Consider the following 23,205-nt stretch of genomic DNA (forward strand, 5'->3'; position numbering starts at 1 on the left):
GCTGTGCTCCCTCTGCTCAGTCCCAATCCTGGAGTCCCTTGAGGCGGTCCCATCCATGAGCCGCCCTCCCCCACTGTGGACACACTTCCTCTGCATTTGTCCCCCCCGCCCTTTCTTGTGATCCTTTGCTTATTTTGTTGTTGGATTTGGGGGTCATACCCAACGTGGCCCAGTGTCTGCTCCTGGCTGTGCTCAGGGGAACACTGCAGGGTTAGCCATGTGCAAACCCACTGCCTCAACTCCAGGGCTGTCTCTCTGCCCCCCCTCCCCCACACTGTTTTTGTGCGTGTTTGGGTGTTTTTTTTAAATTTTTATTAGTGAGACATCATGAGGTACAGTTGTAGACTTACAAATTTTTGTGCTTGGGTTTCAATTATACAATGATCAAATACACATTCCTCCACCAGTGCCCATTTCTCACCACCACGAACCCCAGTATCTCTCCCACCCCCCATTCCCCCCATCCTACCCTGCCTCTGTGGCAGGGCATTCCCTTTTGTTCTCTCTCTCTTATTGGGTGTTGTGGTTTGCAAAAAAGGCATTTACTCCATGGCTTGGATGCCAACCACACATGCTAGGGGAAAAGGGAGCTCAGATAGAGAAGGGAGCACCAAATAAAGGGTGTTGGGAGGATCCTCCCAGGATGGGAGAAGCATGCTGAAAGTAGACTATAGGCGTGTTTGGGTTTTAACCATATCTAGTGTTCGGGGGTTTCTCTGGGCAGTGCTCATGGGACCATAAGGTACCAGGGAATGAACCCAGGGTTCCTGCATGTCAGGCCTGCATTCCAGCGTGCTGAGCCATCTCTCAGAACCCGCCCCCCAATCTTGACCTTAGCATATCCCCGCTCCTGGAGCTCACCCTGATGCTAGCTGACCTGCCCCCACCTGCAGCTCAGGCCCCGTGGTTCCTCCCACCCTCAGCCAGTTCTCTCTCCACAAGGTGCTGAGCTAATCAGGCTGATTACGGCTCAGGCGCAGTGCGGCTCTCCCTGCTCCCACACGCAGTAAATTTCCTCAGCTGCCAGCCCACTCCCTGTGGGCCTCTTGGCCAAGCAGCCAAAAGCCACAGGCTGATGCTGTCTCATCGCTGATGAATCAGGCCTGCGCGGCCAGTACAAAACCCCACAGTATGCGGCAGCAGAGTGCTGTGTCCTGGCGCCCCCATACCGGTGGCTTGTGGCGTTCTCTGGGCCCAGCCTTAGTCGCTGACCTGCGACCAGGCCACAGCCTCAGAAACCATGTTCTTCTGACCACAGCCTGCGAAAGGGCCTCAGACTTCCAGCCTCTCTGTTCTGAAAAGGTGTCCTGAAGAGGTGGAGGAGCACGAAGAGGAAGAAAGGAGGGAAATCAGATCAGATCAGGAAACCCAGAGACCCCCAGGGACAGAGAAAGAGGCCTGCTGGCTGTTCCTTCACTCGTGATCTGGAATATTCCAGAGAGGAAGTGGCGTTGGCAGGGAAAGGGGCAACCTGAACCCCAGGTAGTGGAGGGACAACATTTTGTGAGTTGTTTGTTTGGGGGCCACACCTGGCAATGCTCAGGGGTTACCCCTAACTCTGCACTCAGGAATTACTCCTGGCGGGCTCAGGGACACTATGGGATGCTGGGGATGGAACATGAGTTGGCTGCAAGCAAGGCAAATGCCCTCCCCAATACACTATTGCTCTGGCACCAAGAATTTTGATAAGAGGTGTTTTTAATCTCGAGAATGGTAATTTTTGGGCAGTTTCTCTCAGACATGGCTAAGGAACCGACCCAAACAAGCAAAAATCTTGCCTAGATGTGGTGGGAATTGGGATGATTCCCTCAGGGAACAGGATGGGCAGGAAAGGACTGTGGGGATGGTCTGTTTGGGGGTGGGATGTGCTGGGACTTTGGGGTGGGTGTGACTCCTATACACACAAGTCATGAGATGCGCTACTCCTGAATTTCCACAGTGCTGTAAGATTTTTTAAAAAGAGAAAAATCTTTCAAATAAAGGGGCTGGAGCAGTTTGCTTTGCACACCGCTGACCCGGGTTTGATCCCTGGCTCCACAAATGGTTCCTACAAGTCTGACAGGAGTGATGGCTGAGCAAAGCCAGGTGTGGCAAAAGCCCCAAAATAAATATACTGGTGGGCTGGAGCGATAACACAGCAGGTAGGGCGTTTGCCTTGCGTGCAGCCAACATGCCAACCCAAGTTCTATTCCTCTGCCCCTTTCAGAGAGCCCGGCAAGCTACCTGTGATGTATTTGATATGCCAAACACAGTAACAACAAAGTCTCACAATGGAGATGTTACTGGGCCCGCTCGAGAAAATCAATGAACAACGGGAAGACAGTGATCAGTGGTAGTGATTCTAAAAATCTTGTGGAGATGAGTCTCAACTCTGTTTGGTTTAACAAGTGCGAACAGCCTGGGCAAGTGGCGGCAGTGTCAGATCCAAGGGGAGCAGAGCCCTTGGCATCAGGACGAAATGTCACGTGACTCTGTCCTGTAAAGGTGGGAAGACGGAATGTTGGGGTCTCTCCTCTTTCTTGTGTCACCCATCATCCAACGTGATGGGATTTGGGGTGTAATAGGTCGTGAGGGTGGGGCCTCATGACTGGGATTGGCGCCGTCCTAGGACTCCACCGGGGAGGGCAGTGAGGAGAGGTGGAGTGAGAACCTGCCGGCCAGCTCTTACCAGACACCCCCACTCTCAGCAGCCACCGATTCTGATCTTCTGGTACCAAGGGTCTTGAGAAATTAATATTCATTGTTCACAAGCCGTCAATGCTGTGATATTGTGTTATAGCAGCTCCAATGGGCCCAGACAGAAAGGTCTAGATGCTGGGATGATGGACCCTGGCTCTAGGGCACGCCCTAGTACTGAGCCTGCCTGCAAGCGTTACATTGTCCACCAGGAGGCAGCAGCACTCAGGCTCGGTCCCAGCAGCTGGTTGCCGTGTAGAGAGACGCCCTGGACCAAAGTTAGCCCCAGCTCATGAGCGAAAGGGCTCAGCAGACAGAGACACGGGGGGAACTTTGCTCAGCAGACAGTCAGGGGCACGACCTTGGAAACACGCTGGCTCGCTTTCAGATGGTCGAATATTATCCCTTCCCCTAAACGTTTCTGTTTCTTTAGGGGCCACCCTGGTGGTACTCAGGGCTGACTCCTAGCTCTGTGCTCAGGGGTCACTCCTGGTGGGGCTTGGGGAGATCATACGAGGTGCCAGGGATCGAACCCAGGCCCGCTGGATGCAGGGCAAGCGCCCGATTCATCTCGGGCCCCAAATCCCCTCCCCTCAGTTTTAACCCAGGAAGTGGATGTAGTAGCTGTAGAGAGAACCTAGACCCCTCCAAGTTCTCATCTCCCCCCAAAAAGAAACCCGGGGCCAAAAAGAGACACAGGGGCTAAGTCACCTGCGTGCATGTGGCTGACCCTAGTTGAATCCCAGTGCCACAAATTGGTCCCCTGAGCACCACCAGGCGCGATTGTTGAATACAGGGTGAGGGGTGCACCCTGAACACCAAAAAACAAAAGGAAAAGGCACAGGAAAAATTCCCATTTCTGGACAAAGAACGTTCTCTATCTCAGGAGAGAATAAGTCCTGAATCTAGGGATTGAGAAGTGGATGCCGCCTTCTGGGGTGGTCGTGTGAGCTAGGGAGCACAGGCATATGGACACTTCCGGGCTGCACGGGAGCCAGACTCAAACACGCCCTCTCCTGGGGCAGGTGAGGTACAGGAGCTATGCCAAGAAGGCAACTGGAGAAAAAGGCTCGGAAACCATGAAAACTTCACGCAATTGCTTTTGCTTTTGCTACCGGAACTTCTGGGATGATTGCGACGCCCAAAGAAATCAAAGAATTAAGACCCTTAAATGTAAAAATAATCAGGATCTGTAATAAATAGGGGAAATGCTATTGATTCATTTTTCATTAATGCGGAAGGAGCGAATCTCCCCAGGGCCTGTGACTGCCCCACTGACAGCTGCCGGTTTCAAGCAAGCAAGTGGGCGGGGCCTCGGCGCTGTCCCTGGTGCTGAAACGTCTCCAGCAATGGCTTGAGCACCTGCAGTGTCTCTTCGACTTTGAGAAAAGCTTGTATTGTCTTTTACGGGCTTTCTGCTAAAAGTCTTCACTTGAAATAGTCCAGCAAGAGCCCCAACAGAAGTCTCTTAATTCCAACAGCTTCTCGCAGGACTGTTTGTTTTAACATTATTACATCTTTATCTGGGGTCTCCTGATACTTATCTGCAAAGAGAGAGGGGACCGAGTAAGAGCCGGACAAAGTGGAGGGGTACCTGGGATTTGGAAGCACCCGAGGCTGGGTCTGGAGGATGAAGCTAAGAGCAAATCAGCTCTGCGTACTTCTCTCCCCACCAGCCTCTCACTGGGGATTTCCAGGTGTCCTGACTATGGAGTTCAGTTTTCCCTGGCAGCCCTAGTCTAGAGAGAATCCATCATGCTAGATGATTTGCTCCACCAGCTCACTTCTGCAAACTGTATTTTCCCTGTCTAAAATGCTCAACTAGTTCTACATAAGCAGAGTGGTAATCAAGGAGTGATCACCTTTTCCAAAGGACCAGGTGTGGGGGCTGGAATGATAGGACAGTGGGGAGGACCTTGCACTTGGCCAACCTGGGTTCAATCCCCGGAATCTCATATGGTCCCCCAAAGCACTTCCAGGAGTAATTCCTGAGTGCAGAGCCAGGCGCATCACCCGGTGTGGCCCCCAAAGCCAAAACAAATAAACAACAACAACCGAAGAAACCTAAAGGACCACGAGTGAATGGCATGACAGGGGGACATAACAGATACCATACTTCTACTCAGGCTGCCCTTGCTGCTGAAAAGGGCTGGCACTTCAACATCTCTAGAATTCATTACCAGTTCAGAGCCAATAGAGAGAATTCTTTCTTCTTCTTCCTCCTCTTTTTTCTATCTTCCTTTTTCCCCTTTCAGCCATACTTGGCTATGCTCAGGGGTGAGTCCTGGCTCTGCACTCAGGAACCATATGGTGTGTCGGGATGGAACCCAGCTTGGTCACATGTGAGGTAAACACCACCGTGCTCTACTATCACTCCAACCTCAGTATAAAGGATCAAAGGACCAGCTCCAAGATATCATAAGAAAGTATGGTGAATATAGAACATTTCTTGAGATAACCATCACCACATCTGATTCCCCAAGCCCTTCCAGGAGAGATCCCTGGCACAGAGCCAAAAGGAAGCCCTAAGCACCAGGTATGACCCCAAAACAAACAAAAGAAAGGCAGCATATTAAAAAGGTAAGAGCCAGTGGTAGATAAACTAGCCTAACAAAATCGGTGAATCTGGAGCCCGAAGAGAGAGTAGGTGGGTGCTAGAGAGTGGGGAGGGCATTTGCCTTGCACACAGCCAACCCAGCACCCCACCTGGTTCTACGAGCCAAGCCAGGAGTAAACCCTGAGTGCAGAGCCAGGAGTCAGCCCTGAGCACCACTGGGTGTGGCCTCTTGCACTCCCCCCAATTCTAAATATCAAAGATGTTCTGGCACTCAAAGGGAAAATGGTACTGGATTGGCTGCAATACCTGGGAAACTCATTGACAGAGTGATGTTTGGTGGAGGTGGAGGATGCTGAAATACTAAGAATCAAGTATCGTCATGTTTGCAACCAACTTTCAAATAATTCATCTGAGCTTGTAGCCATGCACAGAAGCCAGGACTCATGTCCATGGAAAGGAACACAAGACAGTAACATTTCTCTACCATTAACAGATGGGAAACTGATACAGGGTCTTCACCCCATTGATCCAATGGGCAGAGAAATGTTTCCTATATGATTATTTATTGTCTTTAACTTTTACTTGTTGGGTCACACCCAGCGATACTCAGGAGTTACTCCTGGCTCTGCACTCAGGACTCACTCCTGGCAGTGCTCAGGGACTATATGGAATGCGGGAATGGAATCAGGTCAGGCATGTACAAGGCAAACGCCCTCCCCACTGTGCTATCACTCCAGCCCTGACTGCTTGATTATTTTAAAATTTTACAGGAATTTGAATGTTTAGCCAAACCACATGGCTATCAGGGACACATTTGTGAGGATGAGGAAAGTTCTAGCACTAAAGATACGGGGCTCAGGGAAGCAGATTTCTCCTGCCCTTCAGCTTCCCTTCCCCACCTGCTGCCCCAAGTCCTGACCCTTTCCAAGGAGGGCCTGGAGGACCCCCTAGCTAGTTCAGCATGGGCCTGACCAAGCACCTCAAGGGACCACCACGGGAGAAGGGAGCTGAGCCCTGAGCAATCCAGAGTCCCCCATGGGCACGTCTCACCTGATTTCCAGAGTGCAAGAGGCTCGCGGTGGGCTGGAAGCGGTTCATGGGGTTCATGGGGATCTCCCACCGAGATCCTGGATCAGGGAAAGAGCCACAGAGGCAAAAATGAGGAGGTCAAGGGTCATCTGCCTGCCACCCCAGTCTGGGCCCCAGCCTGGGACGGGAAAGCCTGCAAATATCTCTGCAACATCGGAGCCGGGCAGCAGGCAAGTTCCTGTCGGAGCACAGCTGAAAATGCTGGAAAAAACCTGCCTCTATGCTGATGGATCCATTCATTTACCCTTGCAGTCTTACCCAGTTTTTCCTTTCTATTTTCTGAAGCTGAGTTAATAGGGCCTACGTGTGTGTGTGTGTGTGTGTGTGTGTGTGTGTGTGTGTGTGTGTGTGTGGTGAGGGGTGTGGGGTTTGAGCCACACAGCAAGACTCAGGAGTCACTCCTGGATGTGTCATTCCTGGCTCTGTGCTCAGCTGTGACCCCTGTGGAGTTTGGGTTATCCGAATCAGAGACTGAACCTGGATTGGCAGCATGCCAGGTGAATGCCTTCATCCTTGTGCTCTCCCGCCACCTTTTCCCTCCTCTTGAGTCTCCCCAAGAGCTTTCCACAGCCCTAAACTTATAAAACCGCATCCAGAGACATGGGTGAGTCCCACCTGCTCCATTCTCAGCCCATCCCACATGTGGGATGAGGGAAACCCCCACCCAATGCCCTCACAGCAGATCAAGGGAGCTGAGTCTGGGGGTACCCCCTCCTGGGCCTCGCCAGAGCCAGTGGTGAAAAAAAAGCTGCGGGTGCGACCCCAAAGGGCTCCTTGAATCCCCTGGGCATGCCTCCCCCCATTCATGTCAAAGAGGATCCCAGGTACCTTCAGATGACTCAAAGGCCATATTCTGGAAGGATCCAGGGTCTGATGAGTCATCTGCAGCTCTCCACTCCTCCACCTGAGCTGCTCTGGCCTTGTATCTGTGGCCAGAAACAGCAGAGAGAGGGCATGAGGGTCGGGGAGGGCCGAGATTGGCCGGGGAGGGGCAGGCTGGGGGCAGCTCCCACCTTCTGGCTTCCCTCTTGGAATGCAGCATGAGGCTCAGGAGCGTGATCACCAGCGCCAGCGCGAACACCACGGCCGTGGACACCAGCCCGAACACCAGGGTCTTGGAGGTGCGGTTTTCGCAGGTGGCCCCGCTGTACCAGTGCGTGTCTGTGGCCGTGCAGCTGGAGGAGAGGAAGCCGAGTCAGGCCAGCCAGAGCCTTGGGAAATGAATCGAGTCCAGCTGCCGCGGGGGAGGTGGGGTGCGCACACATGCTTTGGGTTCCGCACCCAGGAGCAGTCTCCAGGCTATTCCCCAGGTCTTGGGCCCCTACAATGGCCTACTTCCGGCCATGTTAACCATTGCTCTCTCTAGCCTCCCTGGCTTGTAGGGGCACCCTCTCCACCATCCCTGCCCCAAAGTACCCTTCACTGCTTCTGAGACACCCCTTATCTATGGGGAGATGCGCTTGTTCTCCCTCTCTGCGTTCACTTGTGAGTGTCTCTTCCAGGAAGCCCTCCTGGAATAACATCTCTCTCTCTCAGGTGTGTGTTTCATTTTGCACAGGCTCCACTCCCGTGGTGCTGGGGTGAGGGGAAGTGGGCCAGGGCATACACGGAGGTGCTAAGGTGAGGGGTTCCCTGGACAGTTCCTGATGGCACAATCTACGGGCGGGGAAGGGGAGGAGGGCACCCCAGGGACACACCCCATGGTGTCGGAGGACGGGGCTCTGGTGCTGGAACCGAACTCAGGACCTGGAACACACTGGCCATGTGCACGCCCCCCTGAGTGCCCATCCCCAGTCTTTGGGTCAGCCGTGTAGGGTAGCCCAGTCCACTTCTGGTGGCCAGCCTGGGGCCCAGCAGGGAGGGACACCTACTAGCACCGTGGGCCACTGCGCTCCAGGATGCACTTCCCTCGGTTGCAGTTCACCGAGCGGCTGAAGCCCGGGGTGCAAAGGCTGACGCAGCTCAGCCTCCCGTCCTTGTATTCCGTGTAGAAGAAGTCGGCCAGGTCTGCTCCAACCACCTCCTTGCATTTATCTGCGGGGAAAGGGGTCAGGCAGGGCTGGGGGTGCACCGACCCCCGCGCCCCACCCCCCCAGCCTCCCGGACTGCGCCCTCCACCCCCACAGCACCCTGTCACTTACTGCTAGGGTCGTAGTTGACGGTGACATTTCCCTTCACTTTGATGCTGTCCTTAGTGAAACACAGCTTATCTCCTGACAAAGGCCACATGGAGGTATCACCTCCACCCTGTCGCTTGGGCCCCGCCCCACCCTCAGAGCAGGGGCACAGACTCTGGACAGGGGATTCTCCGGAGGGAGCCTGTGTGCCCAGTAGACTCCAGCCTGAGACTTACCGGCGCAGTTGGCGCTGTCGCTGGCACTGGCGGTGATTGTCTTCTCTACTGTCTCTGTCAGATTCTTCAAGACATCCTTCAAGTCCTCCTTGAAGTCGGTCTCAATGACGACTTCGTGTTTTACCACCACGCTGCCTGGCCTGCCGGAAAGGGGAGTCCTGGGTGACCTGCGGGTTCTGCCCCAACCCCTTCTGGGACCAGATGGGGACGGGGAAGGGGCTGAGGGTGGAGGGGAATGATTTCTTTTTCTCTTTTTATTAGGGTGCGGGGTTTGGGCCACACCCAGTCTGGGCTCACTCCTGAGGACGTGGGGACCCCCATGGGGTGCAAGGCAGATCCTAACCACTGTACTGTGGCCTCAGACCCTTGTGTGACCCTTCCCAGAGGCTCTCATCACAGTCTGTGGGGGTGTGAGTTGGGAGGCTTGCAGGGAATCTCAGAAGCACCAGAACGGGCGAGGGGTCAGGCACAAGGGTCCCTCAATGTCTCTAGATGAAGCCAAGCAGAAGGGGCAGCTGCTGGCCAGGGGTCCTTTAGGGTGGGAGGCGCAGTGGGCACCCATGGTGGAGGGTCAAACCACGCTTATGCGTATGTGTATGTGTGCATGCATGTGCGTGTGTGTACATGCATGTGTACATGTGCATATGTGTGCATCGGTGTGTGCATGGATGCATCTGTGTGTGCATGCACACAGTGTTTGTGTGTGTGTCTGTGTCTGTGTGTGTGTGTGTATGCTTGTGCATGTGTGGGCGTGTGCATGTGAGGCTTGTCCACGAAAGGGTCAATACTAAGAGGAATTCCATGTCCTGTAAAGGGAGAGGTTCCAGCCCAGGAGAGGCAGAATCAGAAATGCCCTCGAGTCACATGCTTCTGGAACACCCACCTGCAGGACTCAGAACCCAGCCAAGCCTCTCCTGGTTTCCTGATTCCCAACAGGAAAAGACCCCCTCCTCCGGGCTGCCCCCCCTTCTCTGCTCGGAGGATGAAATTCACACAGCAGGTACATGGGGATGGGGGGCAGGGAAATAAGGCTCCATATCATCCAGACTCAGGGGCCTAACTATTGAGTCACTGTGTGGGGCGGGGGGGGGGGGGGGGGGCGGGTGAGGCTAATGCGCACAGAGGTGGCCCGAGGGCAGGGACAGACATCTAGGCTCTTTGCCTGCACCAGACTGACCCGGTTTCGGTCCCCAGCCCTGTTTGTGGTGATTCCCTGGTGCAGAGCCAAGATTAAGCCCTGAGCACCCCTGGATGTGGCCCAACAGAGTGGAGACACTGTGACAACCCGACTGGCTCTGGGTTTGGTGATTGTCCTTGCAGGTCCCCAGGGTCCCCTGTACTCTGCCTTCCGTGCCCCTGGAGCTCACCACATGGTCAACCCACTTTTTATCCCTATTCCAGGAGGCGGGAGGCCCTGGGAATTTTCTCTGCAGTGAGAGCCCAGGAGCCGACTGTCCCCCAACCCTGCCCCCAGAATCCCGTTTTCCCTTCAGCGCTGGAGGAGGAGCCGAAACGGATCTGGACAGGTTCTGTGCTCAGGAGGGGGTATTAGCTATACTGGGTCCAAGGCAAAGACCTGTAGGTTGGAAGGGTACCCAAGAAGGAAAATCATGTGGGGGAGCCCCTGAGAGATCTGTGGTGACCCCATGAATACAGCAGCGCCTTCCACGCTCCCCTACCCACCCTTCCCAGTCCAGGTACTCACAATAATTGTAGAATCCGGACTCCTTTGTACCTAGGGGTTCCTTTATAAATAACATCCATCTGTAGGGTGGGGGGTGTTATTTTAGAGGCCCGGCCTCAGAATCCCAGGGCACTGCAGCCACTGTCCGTGGCCCTCACCCTGCTCTTTTCGTGTCTCTGGCCAGACCCCGTCTTTGACCCCATCCCTATCCCTGACCCCGTTTGTCCCTGACCCCATCTCTATTCCTGACCCCAACCCTGGCCTTGCTCCCCACCTCACCCCCCAGTAGTTCCTCCTCCCTGGCCAGCTCTGAGGTAGGTGTGTAGCGTTCAGCCCAGCAGGAGAATGGACCCTCCCCGCCTGATGTTCCCCACCCGCCCCCTCACCTGCTTGGTGAATGTCTCGTTGAACTTGCGGAATTCTTCAGAACTTTTATCTTTTAGTTCTTCAGTGAAGGTCTCCTGCACCTTCAAGGTCACTTCTACCTGGGCCTCGACAATCTTGGGGGGCGCTGCAGGTCAGACAAGACCACCTGGGGTGAGCCCAGGCCCCCGGCCAGCCCCAGGCCCCCACGCCCACGGTTCACGCACCCAGCACAATGTTCTCGACTATGTCCTCACAGCGGGGGCCCGTGTAGGGGTCGCGGCACACACACTGGTCGTTGATCCAGTAACCCCCATTCTCGCAGAACGGGTTCTCCTGCACCTTGTCCTCACACCGCTCCCCCTCGAAGCCGTAGGGGCAGTGGCAGTGGGTCCCATTCCACTGCCCGTTGTTTTTGCAGGGATCTGCAGGAAACAGGAGGGTCCAGACACACCCACAGCCGACCCAGACCACATCCAACCAGCCTTAGCCTCCACCTTAGAGGGGAAGGGAGAGACCACAGAGGCCAACTTGAACCTGGTCCAAGACAATTTCCCCCACTCACTGTGTACTTTAACTGCACCAAAAAAACAAGGCAGGGGAGGTTGGTACAAGGGAGATGGGGGTGAGGGTGGAGGTACAAAATAGTCTGGGCGCAGGGCTGTCTGAGCAGCTGGGGCCCAGCCAGTGGGGACAGGCCCCCGCCTTCCACACCTGCTCCCCAGCAGCGCGTCTGAGACCTCGACTGTCCCCTTTGTCCTGTTTCCCTGTTGGGCCGGGAGGTACCAGCACTCAGGTACCCAGACCACCTGCCCACCAGGCCTAAACTCTGTTTGCACTTTCTTTGGGGGCGGAGTCATAGCCCAGTGGGGAGGGAGTCTGCCTTGTACGTGGCCAATTGAGTTCGATCCCTGGCACCTCAAGCACTACCAGGAGTGACCCCTGGACACAGAGCCAGGGGAAAGCCCCAAGCATCGCAGTGTGGTCCAGAAACCAATTCCCAGAGGCCAGTATTCCAGAAGCTGGGGTCACCTCGGTGGCCTGCCCCCCCCCCCCCCGCCATCTCTGGCTCTGCAGACTCGCCACTGACGTCACATCAGAGAGCCTGTCTCAGAGGGGGGATCCCTGGCACCTGACTCAGCCCACCACTTTGCCTCGGTGTCAAGCACAGGGAGCGTCAGGCACAGGAAAACAGGGGGGACCATCTCCCCTCTAGGGGTGACACCAGTCTACAGCCTCAGGTGTTGGCTTTCTTGAAAATTAGGGCCCATCCCCCTGCCACATTCAATCACCTCATTCCCCCCCCCCCCCCCGCCGGTACCCCTCTCACACCAACCGAGATAGCAAGTCAGAGACAGAGACACAGAGACAGAGACAGAGACAGACAGAGACAAGACAAAGAGAGAGACAGAGCCACGGCATCAACCAAATGGCAGCAGCTAAAGCTCTGCCTTTCCTCCACCTCCAGCCAGACGGGACGGGGATGCCCCATAGATCTGTCTCGGCATATCTGCACTTACCCAAAGTCAACAAACTTTAATTACTTTCAGGTAATTAAATTTCCTTTGGTTTTGGTTTTGATTTGGTTTGTTGGTTTGGTTTGGGGCCACACCCAGCTGTGCTCACATCTTAACGCCTGAGTCCGTGCTCAAGGATCATTCCTGGCCAAACCCAGGTGGCCACATGCAAGATCATCACCTTACCTGCTGTGCTCTCTCTCCAGCCCCAGCTAATTAAATGCTTACTAACCAGGGCACTGGGCATGGAACCCAGGACCTCTCACCACAAGTGCTCCCCTCTCTTCCTCCCTCCTTCTTTCCTTCTTTCCTTCTTTCCTTCCTTCCTTCCTTCCTTCCTTTCTTCCTTCCTTCCTTCCTTTCTTCCTTCCTTCCTCCCTCCCTCCCTCTTTTATTTTTTCTGTGTTCAGGGCTGACTCCTGATTCTGTGCTCAGAGATCACTCCTGGCAAAGGCCAAGGGACCATGCCTGGTACCAGGGAGTGACTCTGGATTGGTCATGTGGCAGGCGAGCACCTTCCCTGCTGTACCCTCTCCCTGCCATAAGCATACTCATCCTTTCTGAACAAGATGGAGATCAAACCCAGGGTATGACTCAGTCATAGGGCATCTGTCTTGTACATGTGAGGCTCTGGGTTCCATTCCCAAACCACAGACAGAGAATAGCAAGGCCTCCCTAAGGCATGGCTGATGCCGTCCTGCTGACCCGCACGTGCTTGCTCTCCCACGTGCCAAAAGGTCCCAGAGAGAGATCCAGGTCTGACTGTGCCGTATACGATATGCAAGGTCTCTCATAGGCAAGACTGTGATGGTGCAGGAGTCAGTGTGAAGTGGGCAGGCCCTAAACAGAGTCATGAGAAGGGGAGACAGCTCTGGCGTCAGAGAGAGGATGCTGTGAGACAGGACGAACAGGATGGTGGAGATAGAGTTTAGGGCTGGTAAGTGAGCATAAGTTATCTTACCCTACTGACCTCTCTGAAGATAAGATGGAGCAAAAGAGGAGTGAACAGTGGTGACAAAGGAGTGACAGGTACAGGGAAACAGCACAGGCGATGTCTCAGCCTCAGAACACTCTGCACTTAGGCAGGAGAAAATCCAACCAAAAATCACGACAAAGAATAAAACGCCACTGAAGATCCCTAAATGAGTGAAACCACGGCACATGGATTAAGAGGCTATGCGCTTGCAAGGCTAAGGAAAGAACAGGGTCACCTGCTGGCAGTTGAGGTGTCAGGGCAGAGAGAGCCACGATGAGACAAAGAGAGTAGAGTGAGCAGCATGCAGCAAACTGTCAGTCTGGAAGAGGTGAGTTAGTGTGACGGAGGAGGCATCAGCCTCAGACCACTCATCCCATCAGGAGGCAGATTTCATTTCATATTTGACTTACTTTGTGTAGTTGAAGGAGTAGGAGCTGTAGTTGGGGTGACCTTGATCTCAGTGGTGGAAATGGCAAGAGAAGTGGTTCTCTGGGTGGGAGTTGGCGATGTCGAGATGCTAGGTGTCGAACTGGATCCCGGGCTGCTGTAAGTGGAAGGGGACAGTGGGGAGGTACTGGGTGTCAAGCTGGATCCAGGGCTGCTGTTTGTGGAAGTGGACGGTGTCGAGTTGGATCCCGGGCTGCTGTTTGTGGAAGGGGACAGTGGGGAGGTGCTGGGTGTCAAGCTGGATCCTGGGCTACTGTTTGTGGAAGTGGACTGTGTCGAGCTGGATCCCGGGCTGCTGTTTGTAGAAGTGGAAGATGTGGAGCTGGATCCCAGGTTGCTTGTGGAAGTGGACAGTGTCGAGTTGGATCCCGGGCTGCTGTTTGTAGAAGTGGACATTGTTGAGCTGGATCCTGGGCTGCTGTTTGTAGGAGTGGACAGTGTTGAGCTGGATCCTGGGCTGCTGTTTGTGGAAGTGGACTGTGTCGAGCTGGATCCTGGGCTGCTGTTTGTGGAAGTGGACTGTGTCGAGCTGGATCCCGGGTTGTTTGTGGAAGTGGACGGTGTCGAGCTGGATCCCGGGCTGCTGTTTGTGGAAGGGGACGGTGTCAGGCTGGATCCCGGGTTGCTTGTGGAAGTGGACAGTGTCGAGCTGGATCCCGGGCTGCTGTTTGTAGGAGTGGACAGTGTTGAGTTGGATCCTGGGCTGCTGTTTGTGGAAGTGGACTGTGTCGAGCTGGATCCCGGGTTGCTTGTGGAAGTGGATGGTGTCGAACTGGATCCCGGGCTGCTGTTTGTGGAAGGGGACGGTGTCAGGCTGGATCCTGGGTTGCTTGTGGAAGTGGACGGTGTCGAGCTGTATCCCGGGCTGCTGTTTGTAGAAGTGGACATTGTTGAGCTGGATCCTGGGCTGCTGTTTGTGGAAGTGGACTGTGTCGAGCTGGATCCCGGGTTGCTTGTGGAAGTGGGCGGTGTTGAGCTGGATCCTGGGCTGCTGTTTGTAGAAGTGGACATTGTTGAGCTGGATCCTGGGCTGCTGTTTGTGGAAGTGGACTGTGTCGAGCTGGATCCTGGGCTGCTGTTTGTGGAAGTGGACTGTGTCGAGCTGGATCCCAGGTTGCTTGTGGAAGTGGACGGTGTCGAACTGGATCCCAGGTTGCTGTTTGTGGAAGGGGACGGTGTCAGGCTGGATCCCGGGTTGCTTGTGGAAGTGGACGGTGTCGAGCTGTATCCCGGGCTGCTGTTTGTGGAAGGGGATAGTGTTGAGCTGGATCCTGGGCTGCTGTTTGTGGAAGTGGACTGTGTCGAGCTGGATCCCGGGTTGCTTGTGGAAGTGGGCGGTGTTGAGCTGGATCCTGGGCTGCTGTTTGTAGAAGTGGACATTGTTGAGCTGGATCCTGGGCTGCTGTTTGTGGAAGTGGACTGTGTTGAGCTGGATCCTGGGCTGCTGTTTGTGGAAGTGGACTGTGTCGAGCTGGATCCCAGGTTGCTTGTGGAAGTGGACAGTGTCGAACTGGATCCCAGGTTGCTGTTTGTGGAAGGGGACGGTGTCAGGCTGGATCCCGGGTTGCTTGTGGAAGTGGACGGTGTTGAGTTGGGTCCTGGGCTGCTGTTTGTAGAAGTGGACATTGTTGAGCTGGATCCTGGGCTGCTGTTTGTGGAAGTGGACTGTGTCGAGCTGGATCCCGGGTTGCTTGTGGAAGTGGACGGTGTCGAGTTGGGTCCTGGGCTGCTGTTTGTAGAAGTGGACATTGTTGAGCTGGATCCTGGGCTGCTGTTTGTGGAAGTGGACTGTGTCGAGCTGGATCCCGGGTTGCTTGTGGAAGGGGACAGTGTCAGGCTGGATCCTGGGCTGCTATCTGTAGAAGTAGACAGTGTCGAGCTGAATTCCGGGTTGCTGTTTGTGGGAGGGGACAGAGGGGAGGTGCTGGGTGTCGAGCTGTATCTTGTGCTGTTGCCTATGTTAGCCTGTGACTGGGAGTCCTGGACTGTGGAACCGGTGTTGCTGCTCTTACTATGTTTGCCTTCGGTAGATTTGTCTCTCCTGTCTGATAACACAGTTGTCTTGCCCAGAAGGCCCCATGCCTTTTCCAGGCCGTCAGCAGCCATTGGGGTCCTGGAAGCTGTAAAGCGTTTGGGGAAATCAGAAGTCTCTTAACTCGGGCACGTTAACAGACACATTGGAAGATCTGATTCATATTCAGATCTGGCTTTGACTGGGGCTAGGTGACATTTCTTGGAGTCCTTCCTCTCCCTTCAGACCTTGGGGATTCAGACGGAATCCCTCCCCAGCACCTCTGTGGCCCCTATCTAGAGGAATTTTGTGAGGTCCCAGAAACCAAACCCCCAAGACCTGCCGACTGCCCCCGCCGCCTGTCTCTTGCGACTTTCTGCTCTGCGGTTCCTGCTCCTCAGACCCTTGCCTGTGGCACTGCTGTGTCCCCGCTCCCAGCTTCCGTCAGCCTTGACGTGCTTCCCAGGGATCCATCCTTCTGTGCCCTGACAGAGTCGGTCTTTGCTGAGACCTGTCAGAGGGAGGAAATTTGCTTCCTGGATTGGCCCTGCCATCCTCTGGGTTCCCCTCTTCACTCTGGAAAGAGCCCCGGAAGCTGCAATACAGTCTAGAATGGGGTGTCAGGGTCTCATCCGCACGGTGGAGCACCTGGGGTTGGGGTGGGGCCGGGGTGAGGTCCTGGTGGCTTTGGGAGCTTGGCAAGATCAAAACGGCTGGAGGTGACTCAGGAGGCCCCTGCCCGGTTCTGCAAAGGCCCTTTGGGGTGACAAGTGGCTGAAACATTTGAACATGCCCCCTCTAGGACTGTGGCAGGACTCGCTTCCAGTCCTAGGTGCTTGAGAAGGATGGGGGGTGGGGGGAGAAGACAAGGGAGTAGGGGAGCCCGGGGAAGAGGGAAGCTGGAGCCCGAACCCCACATGGAGAGGTTCGCCTGCTCCCCCACCGGAAAGCTCAGCTGCACACACAGTAGGGGATGGGGGTGCCTCTCTGGCCAGTGCCGAGACGATGCCCGAACTGAACGCAGAGCTCTCAGCATCCTTCAAACATCCAGCCAGAGGGCCAGAGCGATAGTCCAGTGGGGAAGGCGCTTACCTTGAACACAGCCGACTCGTATTCAATCCCTGGCATCCCATAGGGTCCCCTGAGTCCCACCAGAAATAACCCATGAGCACCGCTGGCTGGGACCACCCCCAAAAATGTTCCAGGTTGGAGGTCCAGAGAGATAATATGGTGGGCAGGGGATTTGCCTGCATGCAGCTGACCTGGGCTCAATTCCTGGCTCTGCATATGCCCACCCAACCACAGCCCCGCTAGGAGCATCGAGCTGGGAGTCAGCCCTGAGCACATCTGGATGTGACCCCCAAGCAAAGCCAAAGTCCAATGAAGCAAGAACAATCTCCATGTTGACAGCCTCAGCTGGGTCTGTTTCAGGATGTGCCTTATTTGCAAATAGACCTACACAGACACAGAACCAGACTGTTAAGGTGAGGTCATCTGGTCAGTGTCTAAAACCACTAATGACCCACTGTCCACAAGCCCTGCTGCCACTGTCCCCTGAGCAGTGAGCAGAAAATTGCCATTAATGGCTGCCGGGTCTCCCCAAAAACAAAAGTGGAAGCGTTTGGACATAGCAACCCATACAGGCGGACAAGGGGTGACCACAAAGACGATGTAATGCTTCTACGCACCGAGAAAACAAAGATTCCATCCGGACCAGAGTCCAAGGCTGGCCAAGGACAGTCCTACCCTGACACCTGCAGAAAACTCCCGGGTATTGGGGTGGTGGTTTCACAGTCCAGGGAGTAAACATACTGTCCTTTCCTGACGGTGCTGGGTAGCAGGGCTTAAGGGCAGAGAAGTTCCTGGGGACTGCCAGGAAGAGTTCCTGGAGAAGGTGACCCTTCCAGATGGGGGCAGGGTCTGGGGCTGAGCCTCCAGATCTTTGTCTGTTCCTATTGTGGGAGGGGGTGAGAGGCTGCACCCACGGGGGTCCGGCTGGGCCAGAGGGAGAGCACGGAGCGAGTTCTGCAGAAACACAGTGTGACCAGGAATTAGGTGAGGATACTCCGGGTTACCAGTGACAATTACAGGGAAAAGCTTCCTGGAACCACGGCAGGAGAAATGTGGGGGTGGAGAGGGTGTCAATACTCTACTCCTGGTGGCCAAGGACACAGCAGCCAGCTGAGTCTCCACAGGCAGCTTGGGGAAGCTGTTGCTGAGAGGAGCTGGGAGGGTCGGTCATAGCAAGGACGAGAGGGAGCAGGAGGAACGGCTAGAGAGAGAGGAAGCTGGGAGGACCTTCCCTCCCAAGGTCCATCACAGCCCCTAACGGATCAGACTGCAAGCTCGAGTGACTTGGAGGTATTCCCATGGCTAAGAAGCCGGGCCCACTGGGATCAGAGAGATAGGACAGTGGGGAGAGCTCATGCCTTGCACATGGCTGACTCAGTTTCAATCCCTTGGCACCCCACAGGGTCCCCTGAGCACTGCCAGGAGTCAGCCCTGAGCACAGAGTCCTAAATACCACTGGGTGTGGCCCAAAAAGCAGAAGGAGGAGAACGAAGGAAAGGAGGAGGAGAAGGAAGAGGAGAAGAAGGAAATGAGGAGAAGGAGGAGGAGGAGGAGGAGGAGGAGGAGGAGAAGGAAAAGGAAAAGGAAAAGGAAAAGGAAAAGGAGAAGAAGAGGAAGACGAGGAAGAGGAAGAGGAAGAGGAAGAAGGAGGAGGAGGAGGAGAAGGTGGAGGAGGAGGAGAAGGAGGAGGAGGAGGAGAAAGAGGAGTAGGAGGAGGAGGAGGAGGATAGGGAGGACGAGAGAGGGGGAGGAGAAGAGGGAGACAGAAGGAGGAGGAGGAGGGAGGTGGGAGGGAGAAGGGGAGAGAGAAGGGGAGAGGAGGGAGGGGAGGAGGCAGCAGCTGCTCCTGTGCTGGGGCCTCTCATCCTGGCTCCTGAGGGGGTCATGATGCCTCCCACATCCCAGATCAAATTTGCTCAATGTCCCTCTTTCTGTTTCCCCTGGAGATGAATCAACAGTCCAGGGCCCCCAGTCTAAGGCCCCTTCTCACTGTCCCCACTGCAATGGCCTCCTGAGGGCCTGGGAGTCCAGGGCTGATGTCAAGAAGCTTCTGTCTCATTCCCTTCCTCTTCCCTCTTCCAGGGATCCCAGAACAATTGGGGTTCAAGAAAACTCGGAGGCCTCACCCTCGAGCCTTTGGGACCACCCGCAGCCCAAGGGTGGGCAGCGCAGCCGACTCACAGGAAGTTAGAATCTGGGGCTGCTGGACCTCCAACTGTGTTGTGGGTCTTGTGACTCGGGAGTTTTCGAGAGTCCATGGCCTCGGGGGGTCTGGGTGGGGGTGAGAGAGGCAGGAGGGGGTGGGTGAGTTTAGGAGTGGGTTGGAGGCACTGGGGTAGGGAGGCAAAAGAGACCCCAACAGTGGCTATGGGGGGCCAGGGGCCCACAGAGCTCTCAGTCCTGTCCTAGAATAAGCAGAGTGTGGAGGGAGATGCCTGAACCTCACAGGGAATGAGATGGGGGTGAAGACAAAGCCACAGCCTAGGGGATCACCCGTCCCTTCAGGAAGCAGATTCGGCCCGAACACTCACCCCACTCCATGGCTACGGCGGGGGGCAGGATCTGGATGAGCAGAACCAGCAGGCAGAGGTGGCTTCCCGGGGGCCTTGCCATGAGTGCAGAGAAGACAGCCCCTTCTGCACCTCAGAGCAGACGCCAGTGGCTGCCCCGATGCGGAACCTGCATATATAGGGGCCCTGGCGCCCTTTGCCCCTTCCGAGGTGCACGGTGAGCGTGGAGCCGGCCCCTTTCTGTGCAGCACCCCGGGGAACGCCCTTCCAAGATGTAATGTCATGGGTGGAGGCAGCCGGGATACCCCAGAGGAGAGGGCACCTCACCCCCAGGAAACCCGCCTTTCAGGCTGTGCTCCCCCAGTGGTTTCGTGACAGAGCGCCCCAGACACAGGGGACCTCAGGGGTGTCCAGGGCCAGTGGGGGCAGCAGAGGCAAGTGCTTCCGAGAGGATCTGCAGACTGACCTTGCTGGGAGGGGAGGGCTTCTCCGAGGGGAATTCCTAGGGGGTGAGCAGCTTTGGGGCGGGAGTGGTGAGGGGTGAGGGGGCTACCAGCCAGGGGTGTCAATGGACCTGCCTGGATTGCTGGTCCCTGCTGCTCTCTAGGCAGTCTTCCAGCTCTGTCTTCCAGACACCGGTGAGGGTGAGGATCCCAGCTCTGCCCACTCAGCGTCTGCCTCTGGGGGCCCCTGAATGGGGAGCTAGGTGGGAGAGGCCACGCCATGCATCAGCCATGCACAACCCAGCCTGGGTCACGTGCGTCCCTCATGGGAGCCGGGAGCAGGTGGCCCTGAGTCACCTCCCTGCAGGCGGCTGGGGAACCCGGTGACTTCCAATGCTTTTCCTCTTGTGATAGGAGAGTCCCTGCTGCCCTCGTGCAGAGAGGAAGCCCCAAAAGTCGGGGTTCCTTCACAGCGCCCCAGAATCTGCTCCCAGCCACAGAGCTCTTGTCCGCACTGGCCGCTGGCTGGCTCCCAAGTTTTCAGCACCTCTTTCTCTGGTCTACCACAGTCCACAGAGCATGACCTAGCTCTGGACCCAGCCCTGGGGGCTCTGCCTGCCCTCTAGTCCCCTCTTGCCCCGCCAGCTCTTGCCGTCTGTTATTCCCTTAAAGGTCACTGTGTCTTATAGGCTCCACCAGAAGCCTCAGACACCCCACCACACTTCCTGCATGTGGCCCCCACTTCCAGGCCACCCAGCTGTTTCCGGGATCTAAGGGTGACTTGACCCTCCACCTTCCAGTTCCTTCCTGTAGCAGCAAAGTGCTCGCTTTCACCGTTGGCTGGAGCTGAGTCCCGTCCCGGGCAAAGCAGCTCTGGACTGGTCGTAGAAGCCTGTGGGTTCCTGTCACTGGGTTTTGGGGGGTCACCTCCTTTCCCAGGTACTGTGACCCTTTCACTCACTATCTTCAGCACTGTACCCCACTGACAATGTCAGGGTCCTCTCACCTGACCCCACCCCACAGCCGGTCCTGACCCCCGGGCGGGTTCAGGTAAGCTCCGAGCACGTGTGAGTCTTGGCTTGGCCCTAACGTCCCCTAAGTGTGCCTTCCCGTGAGGGGACTGAGGGACCCCCCCAGTCACCCTGCTGCCCTCTAAGCAGTCTGGGGGAAGAAATGGGGAGACAGGAGGGGGCCCAGTCAGTAGCCGGCACTGAAGGAGCATCACGACTCCACCAGGGACTGCAGGAAAATGATGCCCATAGGTGCATTGCTGTGGCCAGCGAGAATATAGACAGTGGGCACTGCCCATTGCCTTACCCATCACCAAGTCACCCTGCCCCTCAGCAGGTGGCCCTGCCCTGCCCTGCCTTGGGTACCCCCTCTCTCAGACTGACCAAAGAGCTCCCCTGTGTAGTATGCTTGGGTTCAGTCAAGAAAAGGGTTCAGATGACCCCCAGGGTCCACACGGCCAGGCACCTGGTCTGGCTGGGGGGACACCCTAACGTCCCTCACACCTATCTTCCCAGAGAAAACTATGCCAACACAAACCCCCACTTTTCCCCAAGGCTGGGACCTGGGATGCCATGTTTTCCCAAGGAGCCCAGCCCACGGGAGGTGTCCTCAGGATGTGGTGCTTGACCTGATGGTTTAGTGGCTGCAACTTGATACCACCACTGTTGTTGACTCTATTTATGATACGGGCTCCAGCATGGCCATCTTGGCCATAGTCCAGCAGTGGCGTGTGGGTTGTGGGAACAGATAATGATATCTAGGGATTCATGAGGGAATTGATGGGAGGAGCTTCTCGATGCCTGGATGATCAGTGGGCAGTGACCCCTCCCTGGGGGCCAGTGGTAGCCAGGGGGGTGGGGGGGGGAATGCCTGATCTGTCCCACCCTGCCCTGGTTATGGGGGCCTGAGCAGCAACCAAGGCCAAGCCCAGGCTGGGGACCTGCAGTCTGGGGCACTCTGGAGCCCACCCACCGTGCCCCCAAAGCAACCTTGTGAGCATCGGGGCACCTTCGTTCCTTTCTGAGTCACTCATATGCTTGTGTTCATCCTTCTCCATGGTGCGATCCCGGAGTGTGCACCCTCCACTTCCCTCCCTTTCCCACACACACAGTGTTTAATGGGTTTCAGTGTTGTAAAGGTGACCGGGGTTGTTAAGTTGTAAAAACTGAATGTGGCTGCTATGGAAAAGTGTACATGTACAAAGGCTATTCCTTTCGTGGCAGCTGCCTAGGGCAGGAAGGTCAGGCGCTGAGCCCCCACTAAGCTTCTTTAGGGAATGAACAGGGTGGACTGTCTGGACACAGGGTGGACTACTGGACTCAGTGCCCAGATGTCATTTTTTTCCAGGCTAAGTTTTCTTTCTTGGTGCTGGGAGGTAGACGGGAGTGGGCGTCTTCCCTGGGAAGTGAGGGCGTGTGAGAATTCAAGCCTCAGGTCAAGATTGTGTCCACAGCTTTCTGTCCAGCTCCAAAGGAGGTCCTGACAAAGGCGTTGCCAGGAGACTGGAGCCGGAATTACAAGCAGGCAGACGCTGACACTGCACACAGCCGACCTGGTTTTGATCCTGCCACCTCCCGCAGTTCCCCCTAGCCCTTCCAGGAGTGGCAGAGAGCCAAGAAGCAGCCCTGGGCACAGCTGGATGTGACTCCCCTCAACCCGCCGAAAGAACCCTACACATTGAAAAAAATTCCCTCCAGCTAAACCTTGCCCAAGCAGGTCCCGACTTTGCCCCTGAAAGGACTAAATACTGACCCCCAATCTGGTTTTCGACATCATCTGACTTATGACCTACTTTCGGTTTTGATTATCTTTAGTTTGTAGAATCCTGGACTGGAGGTAAATATGAGAGTCCAAAGGAGAGTTTCTTGCCGAGAACCTGGCTGTTTTGGCCAAGGCAGCAGCTCCAGTCCTGGCACCGCCCATGGTCCCCAGAGCCCCCCAGAGTGATCCCGGAGCATGGAGCCAGGCATCAGCCCTGATCACTCCCTGCTGGGCTTTGAGGACCATCTGGGGAGCCGGGGATCAAACCGGGCTTCTGCGAGTGCTGTGACCCTAAGGCACTTCTCTTTTTTCATTTTATTCATTCATTTTGTTTTTTGTTTGGTTGGTTGGTTTGGGACCACTCCCGGAAGTGCTCAGGGGTTACTCCTGGTTCTGCACTCAGGGATCTCTCCTGCTCAGGGGACCACATGGCTGCTGGAGATCAAACTCAGAGCAAGCGCCCTACCCACTGTACTGTTGCTCAGCCCCCATTCATTTCATTTAATCTAACTTTATTTAAACACCATGGTTTACAAAGCTGTTCATAATACACTTGTTTCAGCATTCAATGTTCCAGCGCCCATTCCAGCAACAGTGTGACCTTCCCCCACTCCTGTTCCCAGTTTCTCACTCCCCAAGTCTGCCCCCTTAGCAGGCACAAGATAATTTGTTTTATATTGTGTTGTACGAATGGTTAGTTAGGCGGCCTGAGGCACTCAGACAAGGAATGCAAGAG

This window comes from Sorex fumeus, unplaced genomic scaffold (genome assembly GCF_029834395.1).
Source record: "Sorex fumeus unplaced genomic scaffold, SorFum_2.1 ptg000064l, whole genome shotgun sequence".
NCBI lineage: Eukaryota > Metazoa > Chordata > Mammalia > Eulipotyphla > Soricidae > Sorex > Sorex fumeus.